This window comes from Theropithecus gelada, chromosome 8, assembly GCF_003255815.1.
Source record: "Theropithecus gelada isolate Dixy chromosome 8, Tgel_1.0, whole genome shotgun sequence".
Classification (NCBI taxonomy): domain Eukaryota; kingdom Metazoa; phylum Chordata; class Mammalia; order Primates; family Cercopithecidae; genus Theropithecus; species Theropithecus gelada.
The window spans coordinates 46,853,005-46,864,835 of record NC_037676.1 but is presented as its reverse complement, the minus strand read 5'-3'; the positions used below and the strand labels follow the sequence as shown (position 1 = coordinate 46,864,835).

At 46.8% G+C, this 11,831-nt stretch overlaps 1 pseudogene across 1 annotated transcript in view; it reads left to right on the top strand.

The window, feature by feature from the left end:
- Positions 1-5,262, top strand: part of LOC112630153 — a 103,651-nt pseudogene extending 98,389 nt beyond the window's left edge. Inside the window, exon 5 of the transcript XR_003120820.1 lies at positions 5,151-5,262. The product of XR_003120820.1 is annotated as a chymotrypsinogen B2-like (transcript). The remainder of the gene's footprint in view (positions 1-5,150) is intronic.
- Positions 5,263-11,831: the final 6,569 nt, after the last annotated feature.

Genomic DNA, 11,831 nt, shown 5'->3' with positions numbered 1-11,831 from the left:
CGCCACCTCGCCCGGCTAGTTTTTTGTATTTTTTAGTAGAGACGGGGTTTCACCGTGTTCGCCAGGATGGTCTCGATCTCCTGACCTCGTGATCCACCCGTCTCGGCCTCCCAAAGTGCTGGGATTACAGGCTTGAGCCACCGCGCCCGGCCCATGGTGTGTTCTAAGGTGCAAAAGTTCTTATTTTTTATCAAATCCAACTTGTTTTTCTCTTACCCATCATGCTACTATAATTCTTTCCTGAGACAAAATCACGAAGATTTTCTCCCTTCATTTCAAAACTTTTTTTCTTTCTTTCTTTTTTACTTTGTCACCCAAGCTGGAGTGCAATGGTACAATCTCAGCTCACTGCAACCTCCACCTCCCAGGTTCAAGTGATTCTCCTGCCTCAGCCTCCGGAGTAGCTGGGATCACAGGCGCCTGCCACCACGCCCGGTTAATTTTTGTAATTTTAGCAGAGACGGGGTTCCACCATGTTGGCCAGGCTGGTCTCGAACTCCTGACCTCAGGTGATCTGCCTGCCTTGGCTTCCCAAAGTGCTGGAATTAAAGGCATGAGTCACCATGCCCAACCAAAACTTACTTTTTTTTTTTTGAGATGGAGTCTTGCTCTGTTGCCCACGCTAGAGTGCAGCAGCACGATCTCCACTCACTGCAACCTCTGTCTCCGGGGTTCAAGCGATTCTCCTGCCTCAGCCTCTCTAGTAGCTGGGATTACAGGTGTACACCACCACAGCCTGCCAAGTAGCTGGGATTACAGGCTCGTGCCACCACATACATCTGCATAATATTTTATATTTTTAGTAGAGACGGGGTTTCACCATGTTGGCCAGGATGGTCTCCATCTCCTGACCTTGTGATCCGCCCACCTCGGCCTCCCAAAGTGCTGGGATTACAGGTTTGAGCCACCGTGCCCAGTTTTTTGTTTTTTTGTTTTTTGAGATGGAGTTTCACTCTTGTTGCCCCAGGCTGGAGTGCAATGGCATGATCTTGGCTCACCACAACCTCCGCCTCCTGAGTTCAAGTGATTCTCTTGCCTCAGCCTCCAGAGTAGCTGGGATTACAGGCATGCACCACCACGCCCGGCTAATTTTGTATTTTTAGTAGAGACGGGATTTCTCCGTTAGTCGAGCTGGTCTTGAACTCCTGACCTCAGGTGATCCGCCAGCCTCGGCCTACATAATTTGTGTAGTTTTAGTAGAGACAGGGTTTCACCATGTTGGCCAGGCTGGTCTCTGTCTCCTGACCTTGTGATCCACCCACCTCAGTCCCCCAAAAGTGCTGGCGTTACAGGTGAGCCACCACACCCGGCCAAAACTGACTATTTTAATCATTAAGTGTACAAGTCCACGGCATTATCTATATTCAGAATGTTGGGCAGCTTTTACCACTATTTTCAGAACTTTTTTTTATCATCTCAGACAGAAATTCTGTAGTCATTAAACAAAAACTTTACGTCCCCTCTACCCTCAGGCTCCGATAACTTCTACCGTTTAAATTTTTCATTTATTGTTTTTTAGAGACAGCGTCTTGCTCTGTCATCCAGGTTGGAATGCAGTGACACTGTTCATGGCTTACTGCAGCCTTGACCCCCTGGGCTCAAGCAATCTTCCCACGTAAGCCCCTGGAGTAGGTAGGCCATTTATATACCTTCTTTGGAGAAGTATCTATTTAAGTCCTTTGTCCATTTTCAAATTGGGGTATCTGTTTTTGTTGCTGAGTTGCAGTACTTTATATATTCTGAGTATTAATCCCATATCAGATGACTTGCAGATATGTTCTCCCATCCTGCAGGCTGTCTTATCATATTTTAAAAAATTTATTTTGTAAATTATGTGCAAATATGCCATTTCCTCTTGATAGCGTCCTTTGATACACAAGTTTTTTTTATTTCTTTTCTTTCTTCTTCTTTTCTTTTTTTTTTTTTTTTGTTTTTCTCGTTTTTTTTGAGGCGGAGTCTCGCTCTGTCGCCCAGGCTGGAGTGCAGTGGCCAGATCTCAGCTCACTGCAAGCTCCGCCTCCTGGGTTTACGCCATTCTCCTGCCTCAGCCTCCCGAGTAGCTGGGACTACAAGCGCCCGCCACCTCGCCCGGCTAGTTTTTTGTATTTTTAGTAGAGACGGGGTTTCACCGTGTTAGCCAGGATGGTCTTGATCTCCTGACCTCGTGATCCGCCCGTCTCGGCCTCCCAAAGTGCTGGGATTACAGGCTTGAGCCACCGCGCCCGGCTTCTTTTTTTTTTTAAGATGGAGTCTCGCTCCAAGTCTGGCGCGATTTTGGCTCACTGCAGCCTCCACCTCCCGGGTTCCAGCGATTCTCGTGCCTCAGCCTCCTAGGTAGCTGGGATTACAGGTGCCTGCCACCAGGCCCAGCTAATTTTTGTATTTTTGGTAGAGATGGGGTTTGAACATGTTGGCCAGGCTGGTCTCAAACTCCTGACCTCAGGTGATCCGCCAGCCTCAACCTCCCAAAGTGCTAGGATTACAGGCGTGAGCCACTGCGCCTGGCAGTTCTTTTCATTTCATTGAAGCCTTTTGTTTCAATGAAGTTCAACTTATTTTTATGACTTTGTGCTTTGTGTGGTATTGCTATCTTAACAATAGCATCTTCTGGTCCATGAACATGAGATGCCTGTTTTAGGACTTCTTTTATTTCTTTCAGCAATATTTTCAGCATGCACATTTTGCACCTCCTTATTTATACATATTTGTTCTTTTTTGTTTTGTTTTGTTTCAGGTGGAGTTTTGCTCTGTCATCCAGGCAGGAGTGCAGTGGCATGATATCGGCTCACTGCAACCTCTGCCTCCAGAGTTCAAGCGATTCTCCTACCTCAGCATCCCCAGTAGCCAGGATTAGAGGAGAGCGCCACCATGCCCAGCTAATTTTTTTTCGTTTTTAGTAAAGACTGGGTTTCACCATGTTGGCCAGGCTGGTCTTGAACTCCTGACCTCCAATGATCCACCTGCCTTGGCCTCTCAAAGTGTTGGGATTACAGGCATGAGCCACATCACCTGGCCCGTAAGTATTTATTCTTTTTGATGCTACTGAAGATGGAATTGTTTTCTTATATCCCTCTTTGATTTACTTATTGACAGTATACAGAAATACAACAGATTCGTGTGTTTTATATCCTGCAACTTTGCTGAATTCATTTATAAACGAACACTGTGTATTCTTTAGGTTTTTCTTTTTTCTTCTTTTTTTTTTTGAGACGGAGTCTCACTCTGTCGCCCAGGCTGGAGTGCGGTGGCACCATCTCGGCTCACTGCAAGCTCCGCCTCCCAGGTTCACGCTATTCCCCTGCCTCAGCCTCCCGAGTAGCTGGGGATACAGGAGCCTGCCACCATGCCCGGCTAATTTTTTGTAGTTTTTAGTAGAGACGGGGTTTCACTGTATTAGCCAGGATGGTCTCGATCTCCTGACCTCATGATCCGCCCACCTCGGCCTCCCAGAGTGCTGGGATTACAGGCGTGAGCCACTGCGCCCGGCCTCTTTTTTCTTTTTGAGATGGAGTCTTGCTCTGTCACCAGGTTGGAGTGCAGTGGCGCAATCTTGGCTCACTGCAACCTCTGCCTCCCGGGTTCAAGTGATTCTTCTGCTTCAACCTCCCAAGTAGCTGGGACTACAGGCGTGAGCCACCACGCCCAGCTAATTTTTGTATTTTTAGTAGAGACGGGGTTTCACCATATTGGCCAAGCTTGTCTCAAACTCCTGACCTCGTGATTTGCCTGCTTCAGCCTCCCAAAGTGCTGGGATTACAGGCATGAGCCATAATTTTTCTGGCTGGCCTGGCCGTTTTTCTATATAGAATATATACTTTTATATATTCTATATAGAAGTGAACAGAGATGGTTCTACTTCTTCACCTCCAATTTGGATGGAAGTGAAGCAATTTAGCAATTTCTTGCTAAATTGCTCTGACTAGAACTTCCAGTATTTGGTTCAGTAGAAGCGGCAACAGCAAGCATTCTTGTCTTGTTTCTAGATCTTAGGTGACAAGCTTTCAGTCTTTCACCACTGAATATAATGTTAATGTGTGTTTTTTTTTTTTTTTTTTAGACAGAATCTCACTCTGTCGCCCAGGCTGGAGCGCAGTGGCATGATCTCACCTCACTGCAACCTCTGCCTCCTGAATTCAAGCGATTCGCCTACATCAGCCTCCCAAGTAACTGGGACTACATGCGTGCACCACCACGCCCGGCTAATTTTTGTAGTTTTAGAAATACAAAATGAGTATTTGTATACATGGTGAGACAGGGTTTCACCATCTTGGTCAGGCTGGTCTCGAACTCCTGACCTCAAGTGATCCACCCGCCTAGGCCTCCCAAAGGCTGAGGCTGGGATTACAGGCATTAGCCACCACGCCTGGTGAAATGTGGGCTTTTTAATATGGCCCTTATAATGTTGAGTTAGTTTTCTTCTGCGCTTGGGTTTTTCTCATGAAAAGGTGTTTTGTTTAGGATTTTTGCATCTATATTAATAAAATACATTGTTCTACAGTTTTGTTTTGTTTTTTTTGAGACTTGTTTCACTCTTGTTACCCAGGCTGGAGTGCAATGGTGTGATCTGGGCTCACTGCAACCTCTGCCTCCTGGGTTCAAGCAATTCTCCTGCCTCAGCCTCCCGAGTAGCTGGGATTATAGGTACCCACCACCACGCCCAGCTAAGTTTTATATTTTTAGTAGAGACAGGGTTTCACCACATTGGCCAGGCTGGTCTTGAACTCCTGACCTCAGGCGATCCATCCACCTCAGCCTCCCAAAGTGGTAGGATTACAGGCGTGAGCCACTGTGCCCGGCCAGTTCTGCATTGTTTATTTTTTTTTTTTTAGACGGAGTCTGCCTCTGTCCCCCAGACTGGAGTGCAGTGGCGCAATCTCGGCTCATTGCAAGCTCCGCCTCCCGGGTTCACACCATTCTCCTGCTGCAGCCTGCTGGACTACAGGCGCCCGCTACCACGCCCAGCTAAATTTTTGTATTTTTAGTAGAGACGGGCTTTCACTGTGTTAGCCAGGATGGTCTCGATCTCTCAGCCCGCCTCGGCCTCCCAAAGTGTTGGGATGACAGGCGTGAGCCACTGCGCCCAGCCAGCCCTTAGTCTTTAAATAGGGGACAAACCAGGGTACAGACACCCCAAACCCCTTGTGAACAAGGCTGAGCCGTGGAGAAAAAGGGCACCGGAAGAGCAGGGGTGTCGGGGAGAGAGGGGTGCAGACTGAGGAGCAGGGAGCACTTCCCGGAGAGGTATCCTTGAAGAATGGATAGGACGTAACCAGAAACAGAAATAAGGGGCCAGGCACAGTGACTCAGGCCTGGAATCCCAGCACTTTGGGAGGCCAAGAGCGGGAGGATCGCTCAAGCTCAAGAGTTTGAGATCAGCCTGGGCAACATAGCGAGACCCCCATCGCTACAAAAAATACAAAAATTAGCAGGGTTTGGTGGGGAGCACCTGTAATTCCAACTACTCGGGAGACCGAAGTGGGAGGATCACTTAAGCCTGGAAGGTCAAGGCTGCAGTGAGCTGTGATCGCACCACTGCACTCCAGCCTGGACTATAGAACGAGACTCTGTCTCTATTAAAAATAAGTAAATAAAATAAATAAATAAATAAATAGAGAGAAAGAAAGAGAGCAAGCAGGCTGGGCGTGGTGGCTCACGCCTGTAATCCCAGCACTTTGGGAGGCTGAGGCGGGCTATTTTTAGTAGAGACGGGGTTTCACCGGATTAGCCAGGATGGTCTCGATCTCCTGACCTCGTGATTCGCCCGTCTCGGCCTCCCAAAGTGCTGGGATTACAGGCTTGAGTCACCGTGCCCGGCCTCCTATTCATTTTAAAATGAAGTTTGAGAAAGATTAGTCTTTTTTTTTTTTTTTTTTTTTTAGACAGAGTTTTGCTCGTCACCCAGGCTGGAGTGCAATGGCACGATCTCGGCTCACCGCAACCTCCACCTCCCAGGTTCAAGTGATTCTCCGGTCTCAGCCTCCTGAGTAGCTGGGATTACAGGCGCCCACCACCATGCTTGGCTAATTTTTGTATTTTTAGTAGTGACAGGCTTTTACCACCTTGGCAAGGCTTGTCTCAAACTCCTGACCTCAGATGATCTGCCTGCCTTGGCCTCCTAAAGTGCTGGAATTACAGGAGTGAGCCACCATGCCTGGCCTGAGAAAGATTAGTCTTCATTTTCTTTTATGTTTGTTAGAATTCACCAGTGAAGGTCGGGTGCGGTGGCTCATGCCTGTATTCCCAGCAGTTTGGGAGGCTGAGACAGGTGGATCACGAGGTCAGGAGATCGGGACCAGCCTGACCAACATAATGAAATTTCGTACTAAAAATACAAAAAATGTCCGGGCGCGGTGTCTCAAGCCTGTAATCCCAGCACTTTGGGAGGCCGAGACGGGTGGATCACGAGGTCAGGAGATCGAGACCATCCTGGCTAACATGGTGAAACCCCGTCTCTACTAAAAAAATAACAAAAAACTAGCCGGGCAATGTGGCGGACGCCTGTAGTCCCAGCTACTCGGGAGGCTGAGGCAGGAGAATGGCGTGAACCCGGGAGGCGGAGCTTGCAGTGAGCTGAGAGATCCGGCCACTGCACTCCAGCCTGGGCGACAGAGCAAGACTCCGTCTCAAAAAAAAAAAAAAAAAAAAAAAAAAAAAAAAAAAAATACAAAAAATTAGCTGGGCATAGTGGTCAGCGCCTATAATCCCAGCTACTCGGGAGGCTGAGGCGGGAGAATTGCTTGAACCTGGGAGGCGGAGGTTACAGTGAGCTGAGATGGTGACACTGCACTCCAGTGCAGGTGACAAAGTGAGACTCCATCTCAAAAAAAAAATGGCTGGGGCGCAGAGGCTCACGCCTGTAATCCCAGCACTCTGGTAGGCCGAGGCAGGCGGATCACTATGTCAGGAGATAGAGACCATCTGGCTAACACAGTGAAACCCCGTCTCTACTAAAAATACAAAAAAATTGGCCGGGTGTGGTGGCGGGCACCTGTAGTTCCAGCTACTCAGGAGGCTGAGGCAGGAGAATGGTGTGAACCTGGGAGGCAGAGCTTGCAGTGAGCTGAGATCGCACCACTGCACTCCAGCCTGGGCAACAGAGCAAGACTGTCTCAAAAAAAAAAAAAAAAATTCACCAGTGAAGTTATTTGGTCTTGGACTTTTCTTTGTTGGGAACTTTTTGATTGTTTCAGTTTCACTTGTTGCAGGACTAATTAATTTTCTGTTTCTTTATGAATCAGTTTTGGTAGTGTGTTTCTAGGAATTCATCTATATTATCCAATTTTTTGGCAAACAGTTGCTCACAGTAGTGTGTGATAATTCTTCTGTAAAGTCGGTAGTCATGTCCTATCTTTTTTTTTTTTTAAGATGGAGCCTCGCTGCGTCACCCAGGCTGGAGTGCAGTGGCGTGGTCTCAGCTCACTGCAACCTCCGCCTCCCAAGTTCAAGTGATTCTCCTGCCTCAGCCTCCCAAGTAGCTGGGACTACGGGTGCCTGCCACCACGCCCAGCTAATTTTTTGTATTTTTAGTAGAGATGGTGATTCACTGTGTTAGCCAGGATGATCTCGGTCTCCCGATCTTGTGATCCATCTGTCTTGGCCTCTCAAAGTGCTGGGACTACAGGCGTGAGCTACGGTGCCCAGCCATCCTTAACTGTTTGTTTAACCGAGTTTTGCTCTAGTTACCCAGGCTGGAGTGCAGTGGCACTATCTCAGCTCACCGCAACCTCTGCCTCCTGGGTTCAAGTGATTCTCCCGCCTCAGCCTTCCTGAGTAGCAAATTCCTGATCTCAGATGATTTGCCTGCCTTGGCCTCCCAGAGTGCTGGGATTACAGGCATGAGCCACCACGACCGGTTTATTTTTTTGTTTTTTGAAATAAACAGAGTCTCACTCTGTCGCCAAGGCTGGAGTGCAGTGGTGCAATGTCGGCTCACTGCAACCTCCACCTCCCGTGTTCAAGCGATTCTTCTGCCTCAGTCTCCCAAGTAGCTGGGGTTATAGGCACCCGCCACTATGCCTAGCTAATTTTTGTATTTTTAGTAGAGACAGGGTTTCACCATGTCGGTCAGGCTGTTCTCAATATCCTGACCTCGGGTGATCTGCCCACCTCGGCCTCCCAAAGTGTTGGGATTACAGGCGTGAGCCACCACACCCAGCCAATTTATTTATCTATTTATTTAGAGATGGAGTCTCACTCTGTTGCCCAGGCTAGAGTGAACTGGCGTGATCTTGGTTCACTGCAACCTCCACCTCCCAGGTTCAAGCGATTCTCATGCTTCAGCCTCCCTAGTAGCTAGGATTACAGGTATGCACCACAACACCCAGCTAATTTTTGTAGTTTTAGTAGAGATGGGGTTTCACCATGTTGGCCACACTGGTCTTGAACTCCTGCTCTCAAGTGATCCACCTGCCTCCACCTCTCAAAATGCTGGGGTTACAGGCGTGAGTCACTGCGCCCGGCCTACCTTGACTCTAATCTGTATTATGGCCTTCCTTCTGCTAACTTTTTATTTAGTTTTTTTTGTGTGTTTCTTAAGGTATACAATTATGTATTGGTTTGAGATATTTTAATGTAGGTGTTTACAGCTACAAATATTCCCGAGCAGAGCTTCCGCTGCATAAATTTTGGTATGTTGTCTTTTTATTTTCACCCTTCTCAAGGTATTTTCTAATTTCTCTTGTAATTTCTTCTTTGACCCACTGGTTCAGTGTTCTATTCAAGTTCCATATATTTGTGAGCTTTGCAGTATGTTCGTACTGCAAGTCCAGTAATTTCACTTTTAAGTATATACCCATTAGATATGTGAGCAAAATTGCACCAAAAGAGACACACAGAATGTTCATTTTTTGGCTATTAATAGCCCCAAAACTTAAATGACCCGAATAGTGGATAAATTGAAGCATATCCATCTAATAAAATAACATACAGTGAGAAAAATGAACTACAAACATCAATGAATCTTACAATATAATACAGTAGTACACCCTTTTCTATGCTTTTGCTTTGAGAACACAGTTACCCACAGCACACACTACCATGAAATATTTTCAGACCATATTCAGGAGGATTGCTGGAGGCCAGGAGCTCAATACCAGCCTGGGCAACACAGTGAGACCCTGTCTCTACAAAACACAAATAAAAAAGTGGAAAAGAAAGTACTATGCTGGGCACAGTGACGCACACCTGTAATCCTAGCACTTGGGGAGGCTGAGGCAGGTGGATCACAAGGTCAGGGGTTCGAGACCAGCCTGACCAACATGGTGAAACCCTCTCTCTACTATGAATACAAAAATTAGCCGGGCACGGTGGTGCATGCCTGTAATCCCAGCTACTCAGGAGGCTGAGGCAGAATTGCTTGAACCTGGGAGGCCGAGTTTGCAGTGAGCAGAGATCGCGCCACTGCACTCCAGCCTGGGTCACTGAGAAAAACTCCGTCTAAAAAAAAAAAAAAAAAAAGAAAAAAAAAAGTACTGCATACACAGTATTTTATTAGTTGCTAACCTCTTACTGTGCCTAATTTGTAAATTAAAACTTTGTATGTATGTATATATAAATAAGAAAAAACCAATATATATACAATTTGGTACTCAGGTTTCAGGTATCCACTGGGGGTCTTGAAATGTACAGTAGTGACCGGGCATGGTGGCTCACGTCTGTAATCCCAGCACTTTAGGAGGCCAAGGACAGCAGATCACCTGAGGTCAGGAGTTCAAGAGCAGCCTGGCCAACATGGTGAAACCCTGTTTCTACTGAAAACACAAAAATTAGCCGGGCGTGGTGGTGGGTGCTTGTATCCCAGCTACTCGGGAGGCTGAGGCAGGAGAATTGTTTGAACCCAGGAGGCGGAGGTTGCAGTGAGCCGAGATCGTGCCATTGCACTCCTGCCTGGGCCACAAGAGTGAAACTCCATCTCAAAAAAGAAAAAAAACCAAAAAACAAAACAAAACAAAAACAAAACATATAGAAGGACAAAGTATCATAAATAGGGTGAAGTTATCAGAGAAATGCAAGTATAGTGTATGCTAGAAAATCAAATACAGTCATGTGCTGCTGTAGACCTTTCAGTCAGCAGACCACATACACAATGGTGGGTGGTCCCATTGAGTATAATGGAGCTGAAAAATGCCTATTGCCTAGTGACAGCTTAGCTGTCATGCTGTAGTACATTGTTACATGTGATGCTACCAGTTGTATAAAGGTGTAGCACATATAATTTATGTGCAGTACATAATAATAAATGACTATGTTACTGGCTTATTCATTATATTTTAAGATTGTAGTCCTTCTATTATTGTTATTTTTTGAGATAGAGTTTCGTTCTTGTCACCCAGGCTGGAGTGCAGCGGTACCATCTTGGCTCACTGCAACCCCCACCTCCTGGGTTCAAGCTATCCTCCTGCCTCAGCCTCCCAAGTAGCTGGGATTACAGGGGTGCACCACCACACCAGCTAGTTTTTGTATTTTCAGTAGAGATGGGGTTTCACCACGTTGGCCAGGCTGGTCTCAAACTCCTGACCTCAGGTGATCCACTCGCCTCAGCCTCCCAAAGTGCTGGGATGACAGGAGTGAGCCATGGCACCCTGCCTTTTCTGTATCTCTTCTATGTTTAGATACGCAAACACTTACCATCGTGTTACAACTGCCTTCAGTATTCAGTATAGTAACATGGGCAGACTTGTAGCCTGGAGCAATAGGCTGTATCACATGGCCTAGATGTGTAGCAGGCTCTGCCATCTAGGTTTATCTAATTACACATTACACTCTACAATGTTCATACAACAGCAAAATTGCCTAACAACACATTTCTCACAACATATTCCTGTAAGGTGGGGCGCAGTGGCTCACGCTTGTAATCCCAGCACTTTGGGAGGCTGAGGTGGATGGATCACTTGAGGTCAGGAGTTCGAGACCAGCATGGCCAACATGGTAAAACTCTGACTCTACTAAAAATAGAACAAATTAACAGGTGCACACCTGTAATCCCAGCTATACTCTGGAGGCTGAGGCAGGAGAATTGCTTGAACATGGGAGATGAAGTTTGCAGTGAGCTGAGATTGTGCCACTGCACTCCAGCCTGGGCAACGGAGTGAGACTCTGTCTCAGGGGGAGAAAAAAAAAAAAAAAAAAAAAAAAAGAACATATCCCTGCAGTTAAACTACATACACCTGTGTTACACAATACATTAACTATTAGAGAGGCTAATGAATCTTGTCTCAATAGAAGCAGAAAAAGGACTGATAAGATTGAACATTCACTTGTGACCAAAAACAGAAATAGAGAAACCCCATCTCTACGAAAAATACAAAAACTAGCCGGGTGTGTTGGCGGCTCCTGTAATCCCAGCTACTCAGGAGTCTGAGGCAGGAGAATTGCTTGAACCTGCCGAGATTGTGCCACTGCACTCCAGCCTTGGCAACAGAGCAAGACTCTGTCTCGTTAAAAAAAAAAAAAAAAAAAAAAACAAAAAACCCAAAAAACAAAAAACAGAAATCGAAGACAAATGCCGCTAGGTGCGGTGGCTCAAGTCTGTAACCGCAGCACTTTGAGGAGGCTGAGGCAGGCGGATCACCTGAGGTCAGGAGTTTGAGGGCAGCCTGGCCAAGATGGTAAAACCCCATCTCTACTAAAAGTACAAAAATTAGCCAGGCGTGGTGGTGGCATGCTTGTAATCCCAGCTACTAGAGAGGCTAAGGCTGGAGAATACCTTGAAACCAGGAAGTGGAGATTGCAGTGAGCAGAGATTGCACCACTGCACTCTAGCTGGGTGGTAAGAGTGAAACTCTGTCTTTTTTTTTTTTTGAGACGGAGTCTCGCTCTGTCGCCCAGGCTGG